The sequence below is a fragment of the Gekko japonicus genome, unplaced genomic scaffold (genome assembly GCF_001447785.1).
Source record: "Gekko japonicus isolate JY-2015 unplaced genomic scaffold, Gekko_japonicus_V1.1 scaffold1981, whole genome shotgun sequence".
Classification (NCBI taxonomy): Eukaryota; Metazoa; Chordata; class Lepidosauria; order Squamata; family Gekkonidae; genus Gekko; species Gekko japonicus.
Window position 1 is genome coordinate 223,761 of NW_015164721.1, and position 12,294 is coordinate 236,054.

The window sequence follows — 12,294 nt, forward strand, 5'->3', positions numbered from 1 at the left end:
CTGAGTGCAAATGATCTTAATGATCAGAGGTCCATCAGTGGCTATTAGCCACAAGGCATAGATAGGAACTCTCAGTTTGGGGCAAGTGATGCACTGTATTCTTGGTGCTTGGAGGGCATACAGTGGGAGGGCTTCTAGTATTTTTGGCCACCTGGTATATTTGAGCTGTGGTGGCTCAAGTGGTTAAGACGCTGAACTGCAGGCTGTGGAAGGTCAGTAGTTCAGCAGTTCAAGACCCAGGTTGCTACATGACGGAGTGAGCTCCCGTCTCTAGTTCCAGCTCCTGACAACCTAGCAGTTCGAAAGCAAGAAATTGCAAGTAGATAAATAGGTACCACTTTGGTGGGAAGGTAACAGCGTTCCGTGCACCTTGGTGTTTAGTCATGCCGGCCACATGACCACGGAAACGTCTTCGGACAGCGCTGGCTCTCCGGCTTTGAAACGGAGATGAGCACCGCAACCCTAGAGTCGGACTCGACTGGCTTTCGAGCAAGGGAAACCTTTACCTTTACTATAGATAGGAACTCTCAGTTTGGGGCAAGTGATGCACTGTATTCTTGGTGCTTGGAGGGAGGGGGCAACAGTGGGAGGGCTTCTAGTATTTTTGGCCACCTGGTATTTTTGGCCACTGTGTTGAGCAAGGACATTCCTGAGAAACTGGACTGGATGGGCCATTGGCCTTATCCAACATTGGCTTCCCTTACGTTCTTATGTTCTTAATTGGCTGCAGACTTCTGATTAGCTAGTTGTTTTAGCCCTCTCAGAGCCCTGGGATTAGTGCTTAGGGGTTATCCCTGCTCTGTGATTTGAAAGCGTTATTTAACTCTGTGCTTGTTTTGAATAGAGAGAATTTGAGGATTTTCTGAAGAAGGCAGGACCCGACCTTGTTGTCGTCGACTTTTCAGCAAAATGGTGTGGGCCCTGTAAAATGATTCGTCCTTTTGTTTACGTAAGTCCAAACTTTGCCATCCTTGGCCCTTCCAAAATGTGCAGAGATAATGCAAATCCATCCCCATAGCGGCTATGCAGAATAACGCTGCCCCCCTCTCCCTCCCAGGCCATCCCAGCTCCAAGCATTTCCCTTTTTCCTGAAGACCTTGTCTCAATCTCCAAGCCCTCATCCCCAACCAAAACAAAGTCTAAACAGGTCGTTTCTACAGATACAGCTGTCCTCCTTAGTTGAATTTCTCCCCAAATCTGGATTTACTAATTACCTGGCCTTGTTTCCAAACTGGAAATGATGCTTTCCAAATTCTCCATTGCTCCATTTTCTCACAGAGCCCTGTGCTTGGGCAGTGTGCCGCAGTTATCTGCTCCTTCCATTCACAAGCATCTGTTCCCTGTCATCAGTGTGCACTTGCACATTAATAAAACACTACTTGCAAAACGATATTGATGTGACATAGGTGTCTCAGGATTCTGCTTGTCTCACCTCTGATTCTGATGTCTCACCGATGTGCAGGTGCATATGCAGGCATCCGTCAAAAACAGGGCAGTATTTGATTGATGCACATGTGCCCCGTGATAATGCATAGGGAGATGGTGATGGGGATGTAGATGCACATGTGCCCCGTGATAATGCATAGGGTGGGGATGCGGGTGAATGGGAAGCACTGGAAGATTTAGCAAACGGAACAAAACACTAATCCATAATTAATGTTATAAATTCTACAAGTTAAACCAAAATTAAGGAATGGAATGCAGAAAGCAATTATGGAACAATAGAAGAATGCAGCTGGGAAGATCTGAAAGAGGTAGGTGTTTTGAGTGATTTTGCTCATATTCATGTCTCTTCCTCTATCCCACTCCAGGTTGCACGTTTCTATCCTTGGTCTAAACTTACATTGTAAGCTTCTTGCGACAGAGACCTTTTTGTAGTTATTCTGTAAAGACCCACGTATGCTAATAGTGATATACGTAAAATAATAACAATATCAGCTGTTCTCATTTCAGTTAATGGAAATACTTTAAATCCATGCAGGGCAGGTCAGATTTGTCCACAGATAAGTCTGCAAAGCAGACTCCTGGAATGTGTGACTGGCAAAGAGATCATCACCATGCATAACTTTACCAGTCACTTCAACAGCATGGAGAGAAATGCTGTCCCTTCCAAACTTCTCCCTACTTATTTGATTTTCATCCCACTATTCTCCATAGAGCTCAGGACAACACCGCTCCTCGTTTCATGTTCACAACAACCCTGTGGGATAGGTTAGGCTACAGAAAAAATGACTATACCTAAGATACTCTGAGCTTCATGACTGAGTGGGTGGATTTGAACCTGAATCTTCTTATCTATAGTCAGACATTCTAATCACACTACACTACACTGGCCAGTGCTGTGTAAGGCACAGGAACATACTCTGGGGGGTGGGGGCAGAGTTGGTATTTCTGTATGCTAGCAAGAAGCTCTCTTCCAAAGCAAACAAGATTCTGTGCAAGTTTAGAAAAGTTCAAAAAACAAACTAGGCTTACCAGGTTCCTGGTTGTGGTGGGGGAGCCCCCACTTTTGTGGGCTCCAGGCCACCACAGGCCAGCTGGCCGACGGGGGAAACCATATCCCAAAACAGATATACCTGCGTGATGTCGGCAACACACTGGCATCACTTCTGGAAATGATGTCATTGTGACAGCAATGTCGGGTGCAACGCTCTACTTTTGGGGCAAAACTTTATGGCTTGTAGCCATTGTTACCATAGAGTTTTGCCCTGAAAGTAAAGTGTTGCCCCAATGTCACCAGCAGAAACAAGAAGGGGAAAAAACTGAACCTAACAATAAACTCCAGAACCAAACAAAGGTTAGTGAAAAGGAGGGCCAATATTAAAACCTTTCCATAAAAAAGGTACATGTATTTATTGATAATAACAAATTTTAAAACATATATAGGGGCCCAATTACAACCAATGTATATAAAACATAACAATATCAAGGGCTTAAAAAGTTGACCTTACGCGTTTCGGCCAAATAGGCCTTCCTCAGAGATCATACATATGTGGCAAGATGGTTAATAATTATATTCACATAAACACAATCAGAAATATATACAAAGTATAGATTCAATAAGGACCATAAAGTAAATCGTTCAGAAGTAAAATCACCAGGCACAGAATAAATATGCACATAAGACCTTTAAAGTGCAGTCACTAGCCCAGTGATTATAAAATAAACTTATGGTCCAAAAATTCCCTTCTTTGATTGTGTTCCCACAGTATTCACAAGTAAAAACCAATGTCACCAACACAATGACATCACTTCCAGAAGGGACATCAGCACATTGCTGACGTCGCTGTCCACCCCCGGAATGTCTCCTAAATCCCCCCACCAGCAGGAGAAAGGCACCTGGCAATCCTACAAGAAACAGGAAATGAACCAATTAGGATTACCTTTAAAGTCAAACCATAGGCCAAAAACACAGAGATGGGGAACAATGCATCTGCTTAATTCGTGTCTGGAAATGCAGCTGCTTAAAGATGCAGGGCCCCTGCCAGAGCAAATACAGGGGCCGTGCCTAGTCTCAGCTCTGTCCAAATTTGTCCACTCTGCTTGCTCTCAGTGGCATATTCTGGCAGGAAATGAGTAGGACTGATTGCTTCAGGCTCTCAAGGGCTAATGAAGACCCACAATAAAGACATCTGATACTGTAAAACAGCCAAACTGCTACCGAGATGGAGAGCATTGCTAATGTAACTTCTCCCCCAGAATATGCCAAAGAATGCAAGAGTGAGCTTTTAGCAAAGCACTTAAAGTGAGAGCTTTGGTTTTTTTTAATGAATGGAAGACGTTTGGCTGATTTGGCTGAAAGATTTAAAAGATGGCAATAAGAGTATACTCGTTCATAATGCAAACAAAGTGTTGCTCATCTGCCCTTTCCGGGCTGTAATCAGAGGAAAACAAACAGCTTTGCCTGCTCTGATTCATGATTCACTGGTGCATAATTTCCATTTCTGCTGAAGGCTGCTGGAATTCATTGCAAACACCAACATTCTAGTGGAAATATTGTGGGTGGAATGACATGTTCACATGTGACCCAGGACCACCATTGAAAACAATATCCTTCTGTCTAGTCCCCCCCCCCGCCCCTGCAAATCCAGAGGATCACCTTCCCCATGTAATGATGTCATCACATGGACGAGCTCCCCACCAGTAGCCAGCCACCAATGTGATGATGTCATGGCAAGGGGTCATTATTCTGCATCATATGGGGAAGGTGAGGAAAACTTGATATGGGGATGCTGCTTTCTGTAGCAGCCCCTGTTATGCATATCAAGTTGATTGGGCAACCTGGGTTCAGTTCCAGGGGATCAGCATGACACTGGGAAGCCAGTGTGGCAAGTCACTCTCTCATAAGAACATAAGAGAGCCCTGCTGGATCAGACCACTGGTCCATCTACTGCAGCATCCTGTCTCTCACAGTGGCCAACCAGTTCCTCTGGAGGGCCAACGATAGGCGTAGAGGCTGAGGCCTTCCCGTGGTGTCTCCTCCCGGCTCTGGGATTCAGAAGGTGGAGGTTCCCTTTAGTCACCATGGCTAGCAGCCACTGATAGACCTATCCTCCATAAATCTGTCCTTTTAAAGATATCTATGCTTGTGGCCATCACTACATCTTCTGGCAGGGAATTCCACATTTTAATCACTTGCTTTGTAAAGAAGTATTTCCTGTTGTCCACCCTGAATTGACTTCCCATCAGCTTCATTGGATGCCCTTGAGTTCTAGGGGGGGGGGGTTTTGACCAAGAGAAAAAATTATATTTGTCAACTCTCTCCACCCCGTGCATAGTTTTATAAACCTCTGTCATGTCCCCCTTAGTCCTCTCTTTTCTAACCTGAAAAGTCCCAGACTCTTCACCCTTTCCTCGTAGGGAAGGTGCCCCAACCCCTTATCACCTTGTTGCCATCCTCTTTGCAATGTCCTTTTGGAGATCAGCGAGCAGAGCTGCACACAGTGCTCCAGTTGAGGAATTCCCTCATCCTCAGTTCTCCATCTATAAAATATCATTAATAGTGGTTTATGTCACAAACAGGCAAAATCTCTTCTGCTGGAGTTATTCGAACTAAAAGTGGCCTGGCCTCCTTTGCTAGCCTCTGTTTACATTTGTTAACACTCTCCCCTAGTCATTGTGCCTTTGAGAGAGGTTACTATGAGCTTTGATTCATTGTTCTTAGGTGGGTTCCATCCTATCAACATGCACTGTTGGAGATTTGGAGGTGGAGCCTGAGGAGAGCAGGGTTTTAGGGGTGGAGCCTGAGGAGAGCAGGGTTTGGGGAGGGGAGGGACCTCAGCAGACAATGCTATAGAGCATGTATGTCCAACAGGTAGATCGCGATCTACCAGTAGATCGCAGAGGGGTCAGAGGTAGCTCACCAGCCCCACTTGGTCTCCTGGATTGCTGGACAGGTGTTTGGGGTTTTTTGATGATTGTTTGGTGGTATTTGATTATTGGTGCCAGTATGATGAATTCTTATTTTTACTTAAATGACAGAAGGTGCATTATAAATGGGGGGCGGGGCGGTGGAACCCAACTTTAGTGGGTTAAAATCTAATTTGAATCAAATTTGAAACTAATTTGAAACTTTATTTTCATGGTGGTAGATCACCAGCACTTTTGGCCGGAAAAAATAGATCACTACCTGTTCGAAGTTGGACATGCCTGCTATAGAGTCCACCTCCCAAAGCAGATGTTTTCTCCAGGTGAACTGATCTCTGTCACCTGGAGGTCAGTTGTAATCCCAGGAGATCTCCAGCCGCCACCTGGAGGTTGTCTACCCTAGGACTTAACTGGTCTCAGGCAAAGATAGCCAAATCAACAAATGCCTTTTGAAGATGCTTCCATCATTATAGTGAACCAAACAGTGTCTGTTGGCATCTCTCTGTCTCTCTCTCACACACACATCCATCCCTTACTCACTGTTGTTCTAATTGGCTCCCTGTGGATAGCAGCCACTGCAGCTGTTCTCTTTTGTTGCTCAGCAACAGTTTTAGCCAGGCAAAGGCTAATGAAAGGCTTGCATTAAAATCTGATTGCATAAAAAGAGCAACTTTCAGGGACCGTATTCCTCCATCTAAGAACTAAACCGTACCCTTCTTGTTAAACCTATTTAAATAGCAGGTGTACAGAACCCCCGTTTGGATCCTGGCTGCAGTGCAGGGCTACATGGACTATTCAGCCTCTCCCCTCTTTCCCACATATAAATAGGTTCCCCCCCCCCCGCCCGTGCACTGATAGGGATGACATATATTTACCCATACACTTCCTGACAAATAGTCAGGCAACAAATAGTGCTGCCAGTGGACTTGACTTGCAATGTGAAAAGGATATGGAATTTATTTATTTATTTTGAGGTTTTTATTCCGCTCTCCCCAAAGCAGGCTCAGGGCAGTTCCAAAAGCAGGAGATCTCCAGGCCCCACCTGGTGGCTGGCAACTCTACATGTAGATGTTAAACAACATTGGCGCTTCTTCCAGGATATGGAAGAGGACGGTTAAACTCTTTTTCTCACTCCAATTGCACATACCTAGCTGCTATTTGTAGATATTGGAGATCTTATCATGGATCTCCAACGTCTCCCCTATTGTGACCTTCAGTTCAGTTTTAGGTCGCATAATTGTGCAAAGAAACAAATCTATCAGAAGCAAAGGAAGGGAGGGCTTATGTACTGCTAACATTCGCCATTGTGTGAAAACATACCCAAGATTCTGGACCTATGGAACAATTTCTTAGGGCAGTTGTTTGTAAACTATCTTCAGAAAACCTTTGGCCCCTCAGTAGAAAAGAGCAAGAGTCCAGTAGCGCCTTAAAAACTAGCAACATTTGTGGAAGGGTATGAGCACTCGTGAATCACTGTACACTTCTTCAGAGTGAGCCTCTCCCTCCATGTCCTTTCCTGCATATAAATAGGTCTCCCCATATTGCACTTCTTCAGAAGTGAGCGGTGTAGGGTTGCCAGACTCCCAATCAGGGCGGGGGTTCCCCTGATTTTACCATAAGCCTGGAAGTGACCATTGCATCGGTCATCGCAGCCACGTCCTGGGGGGAGAGTTAGGGGGCCAATTGCCTGATCTGCTGAAGGTAGAAAAAGGCAACTGCGGTGACCTGGGCCTCCATAGAAAGTGAGGCATCCAAGATCACCCCTAGGCTCCTCACCTTCTGGGCTGGCGCAAGTGGCGCACCATCCAGGGTGGGCAGCCCGATCCCTGTCCTAACTTCCCCCTGTCTCAGGTATAGGACCTCCGTCTTCGTTGGATTGAGTTTCAACCGGCTCTGCTGCAACCAACCAGCCAAGGCCTCCAATGCTCTAGTCAGAGTCTCTGGGGTGGAGTCCAGGCAGCTGTGCAATAACAGATAGAGCTGGGTGTCATATTGGTGACATCCCAACCCAAACCCTCAGACCAAGTGGGCGAGGGGGCGCGTGTAGATAGGGTTGCCAGCTCTGGTTTGGAAAATACCTGGGAGTGGAGCCAGGAGAGGGCGGGGTTTGGGGAGGGCAGGGGAGGGTCCTCAGCATGGTACAAATCAAAGCAGCCATTTTCTCCAGGGGAGCTGATCTCTGTCAGCTGGAGATCAGTTCCAAAAGCAGGAGATCTCCAGGCCCCACCTGGTGGCTGGCAACTCTACATGTAGATGTTAAACAACATTGGCGCTTCTTCCAGGATATGGAAGAGGAGGGTTAAACTCTTTTTCTCACTCAAATTGCACATACCTAGCTGCTATTTGTAGATATTGGAGATCTTATCATGGATCTCCAACGTCTCCCCTATTGTGACCTTCAGTTCAGTTTTAGGTCGCATAATTGTGCAAAGAAACAAATCTATCAGAAGCAAAGGAAGGGAGGGCTTATGTACTGCTAACATTCGCCATTGTGTGAAAACATACCCAAGATTCTGGACCTATGGAACAATTTCTTAGGGCAGTTGTTTGTAAACTATCTTCAGAAAACCTTTGGCCCCTCAGAAGAAAAGAGCAAGAGTCCAGTAGCGCCTTAAAAACTAGCAACATTTGTGGAAGGGTATGAGCACTCGTGAATCACTGTACACTTCTTCAGAGTGAGCCTCTCCCTCCATGTCCTTTCCTGCATATAAATAGGTCTCCCCATATTGCACTTCTTCAGAAGTGAGCGGTGTAGGGTTGCCAGACTCCCAATCAGGGCGGGGGTTCCCCTGATTTTACCATAGAGTTTTGCTGGAAAACTGGAGTGTCGCCCCCGACGTCATCAACATGCCTACATCACTTCCAGGTAGTGTAGGCATACTGCACGACATCACTTCCTGCTCCCAGAACATCCCCCATCCTCTCCACTGGTGTTTCCGACAGACCTGGCGACTCTATACGTTACTGAAGAACCACAGGGTTCATTGGAATGCTATTTGAAAACTGCTTTAAAGTACAGAATCTCTGTTTCTTATATCCTTTGTTATCGCCAGGAGAAGCCTGAAAACTGCTTCAAAGGCTGCATCTGGTCTGCAGGCAGATAGGTGACCATCCCTGCCCTAGTTAATGTACACCTGTCCCTCAGAAACCTTCATGTGCTGTGGGTAATCACACCTGAATACTTCGGTCCTGAGTATTTTAAAGGCCAAACCATGTATGAATATATTACTTTAAAATATTTATAAACTCATCTAACCAACCAAGTACTTGACCTTGCAATTCAGTATCTAATTTGTCTAGCCTTTTCTCAACTCTTTACCAGTAGTTTCCTTCCCAAATACTGGTGACAAAATTTTATACAACAAATAAGAACGTGGCAGTTTTAAAGGGGGGGAAATCACCAGGGGATAATCCATCACTATCAAAGGCGCTTGACAGAAAGGCCTAGAAAGTAGAAAAGGACTACCAGCCATTCATGTCAATGCATAAACTCATTCAGTTTTGTTCTTTTAGGAATTTGCTGTTCGGTATGAAAATGTACAGTTCTGCATTGTTGATGTGGATGCGGCAGAGGTAAGCTACTACAATCAGAAGGTAGATTATTCTACTGGTCTGGTTATTGGGTTATGGTCTGAAGGTGCCTGATGTATCAGCCTTGCTGAAGCTAAGCAGATCGTTGTCTGAATGGGAGATCCCCTGGGAACCTGTGTATATTATCTTGAGATCCATACTGGAAGAAAGGTGGGATATAAATCTATGCTCAAATGTTAACCAAACATAGCTCTTGCTTCATAAGCACTGCTGTTCAGTTCTTCTAGTAGTTCTACATTCTGTTGTCAGAAGCAGCCAGACCAAGTTGTCTCTCAGCTGTCAAGCAAAGCATGAAGTTGATGGACATTTCCTATTACTTGACCCTATCATGTGGTATTCAGATGACCCAGCGATTCTATTTGTGCCATTATCAAATAGCTATCATGGCTAACAGTCATTGACAGACATATGTCATCTAAACATTTTCTGCTGATTTTAAACCTATCTAAGATTGTCATAATTGCCATATCTTGTGGCAGAGACCACAAATTAATTATGTTGTGTTTTATCGTTGTCACAATAGGAATATAAGATTTTCTCAAGTCTTACATATTTAGCATACAAGTTAATAGCCTGTATTCAATCCATACATTAGAAAAAACCTTAACTATAACTGTGTATTCTTTTCCTTCATTTGTTCTTAATGTGTGGATTAGATGAGTTGTTTGCTCAGTGTAATGGTTCTGAATATATAGTCTTGCATTTTAATAAAATATATTTTAAAAAATGTAGAGAAAACCTAAGTGCCCTTAAACTTTATTAAAAGGCTAAACATTTTCTGCTGATTTTAAACCTAAGATTGTCATCATTGCCATATCTTGTGTCAGAGACCACAAATTAATTATGTTGTGTTTTATCGTTGTCACAATAGGAATATAAGATTTTCTCAAGTCTTACATATTTAGCATACAAGTTAATAGCCTGTATTCAATCCATACATTAGAAAAAACCTTAACTATAACTGTGTATTCTTTTCCTTCATTTGTTCTTAATGTGTGGATTAGATGAGTTGTTTGCTCAGTGTAATGGTTCTGAATATATAGTCTTGCATTTTAATAAAATATATTTTAAAAAATGTAGAGAAAACCTAAGTGCCCTTAAACTTTATTAAAAGGTGGCTAGGGTTGGCAGTTTCAGAATGGGAAATTCCCAGAGATTTTTGGGTGGAGTCTGAGGAGAGCAGGATTTGGGGAGGGGAGAAGCCTCAGCCAGCTATTAAGCCATAGATTCCACCCTCCAAAGCAGCCATTTTCTCCACAGAGACAGATCTCTGTAGTCTGGAGTTCAGGTGTAATTCTGGAAGATCTTTGGGTCCCACCTGGAGGCTGGCAACCTAGAGAGGGAAGTGCTTTCCACTGATTCCTCTCTTTCATTGCAATCCACTGAGTAGCCCAAAATGTTGTTCCTGAAGGTCAGTGGCTTGGGGACGGTGTGGGATGGAGAACTGGCAGGAATTGCTGCTTAAGAAAATGTAACTGCCCTTAAATGTTGGGGATGCCGTTGAATACAGCCACTATCTCTTATGGAGAGGGCAATATATAGGAATAGACTCATAATAGGTGATGGCTGTCGGTGTAGTCTTTGTGGAAGTCTTCAATTTTTGACACCATACAGGCATCGATTTGCAAACATCAGGCATGTTTTTCATATGAGACTCTTCTCTGCCAAAAAAAAATCATGTTTGGAATATATATGCCACCCACTAAGATACTTATTTTCATTTACACAATGTCTTACATGTCTTTCTAAATGTCAGTCTTATGGATTAAGGTTGAACATGTTGAGTACGATAGAGGGGGCATGATTGCAGTCTTCAAGTATTTGAAGGGCTGTCATGTAGAAGATGGAGAGGATCTATTCTCTCTAGCTCTGGATTGCAAGACTAGATCTAATGGGTGGAAATGACAAGGGAGTCATTACTGGCTAAATATCAGGAGAAACTTCCTAACTGTAAGAGTGGTTGAGCAGTGGAACAGACTGCCTCAGGAGGTGGTGGATGCTCCTTTGCTGGACGTTTTCAAGCGGAGGCTGGACAATCATCTTTCGGGTATGTTGTAGGGCTATCTTTCGGCTATGCTCCTGCAGAGTGCAGGCAGTTGGACTAGATGACCTGCAAGGTCCCTTCCAACTCTAACATTCTATGATTCTATGATTCTTCAGTGCTGAATTATATTCATGTTTGTATTCAAACAAACCTATTTCAAACTAAGTGTTCTTGAAAACACAATTTGTGACACCCATAGATTCCACCCTCCAAATTCTGCTTATAGGGTACACTATAATTTTTAGGGGAAAGTATGTATGCATGTATCATTTTGTGTGTGTGTGCACTTTTCAGCTTATCACTTGATCTCTCTTGCCTAGGATGTGGCTAACTATTGCAGTATCATCGCCATGCCAACATTTCAGCTGTACAAGAAAGAACAGAAGGTATTTGTGATCTAGAACACAACCTGGTGTTCTATATTCTATCAGGATCTGACCATAATCTTTGAATCTTGGTGCTCTTCCACGGCACTGGAAGGTTCTGCACTCTCTCTGTTTGTCCTGGTTCTGACCCCTGACTCAACTGAGGGTAGAAAGTATTTTTTTTTTAAGTTAGCAATCCTAACTTCAATGCATGGATGTAGTTGGCCTCACCAACCAATCTGTTTCCTGATCACACTGACATAGCTCTTCCTCAGTCTAGCAAGCCACTTCGCTAAAAGTAATAAGCTTGGGAATGCTTGCTACACAGCACTCTGGAAATGTATCTGTATAATTTTCATTTGCCCTGACCTGGATGGCACAGACTGGCCGAATCTTGTTAGATGTCAGAAGCTAAGCAGGCTCAGCCTTGGTTAGTATTCGGATGGGAGACCACCAAGGAAGTCCAGGGTTGCTACTCAGAGGCAAGCCAATGGCAAGCCTCCTCTGAATGCGTCTTGCCATCAATGGGACTTAAACTGCGTTTCTGTGGGGCTGCTGTCTGCTGATAGCAGAAAGGTCTATAGCAGGGGTGTCAAACATAAGGCCCAGGGGCCAGAACCATCCCATCCAGGGCTCTTATGCAGCCCGCGAGCAACTAGTGCAAGGGAGGGAGTCTAGGGGGAGTGGGTGGAGCCACCCCATTGCGGCTTCAGCAAGCAGAACAACCTTGTCTGCAGCAGTCGAGCATCATGGGAGCCTCTGCCCAGTGCTCCACTGCTGCCTCTCCAGTCCACCTATGTGGGTTTCCCTTTGCACCCCCCTCCCAGCTGATGGGGCCTTGCAGTGAGGATACACCGATTCAGAGCTTACCAGCTGCTGTCCTTCATACAGTTTCTGTCTTTGGTACCTGGCACTACGTTGTATGGC

General features: G+C 44.5%; 1 long non-coding RNA gene across 1 annotated transcript; it reads left to right on the forward strand.

Annotated features, from left to right (window-relative positions):
* The first annotated feature begins 886 nt into the window (after positions 1 to 886).
* Positions 887 to 11,388, forward strand: LOC107109018. The gene is made up of 3 exons (XR_001482459.1): positions 887 to 949; positions 8,881 to 8,940; positions 11,323 to 11,388. It is a non-coding gene; the product is annotated as an uncharacterized LOC107109018 (long non-coding RNA).
* Positions 11,389 to 12,294: the final 906 nt, after the last annotated feature.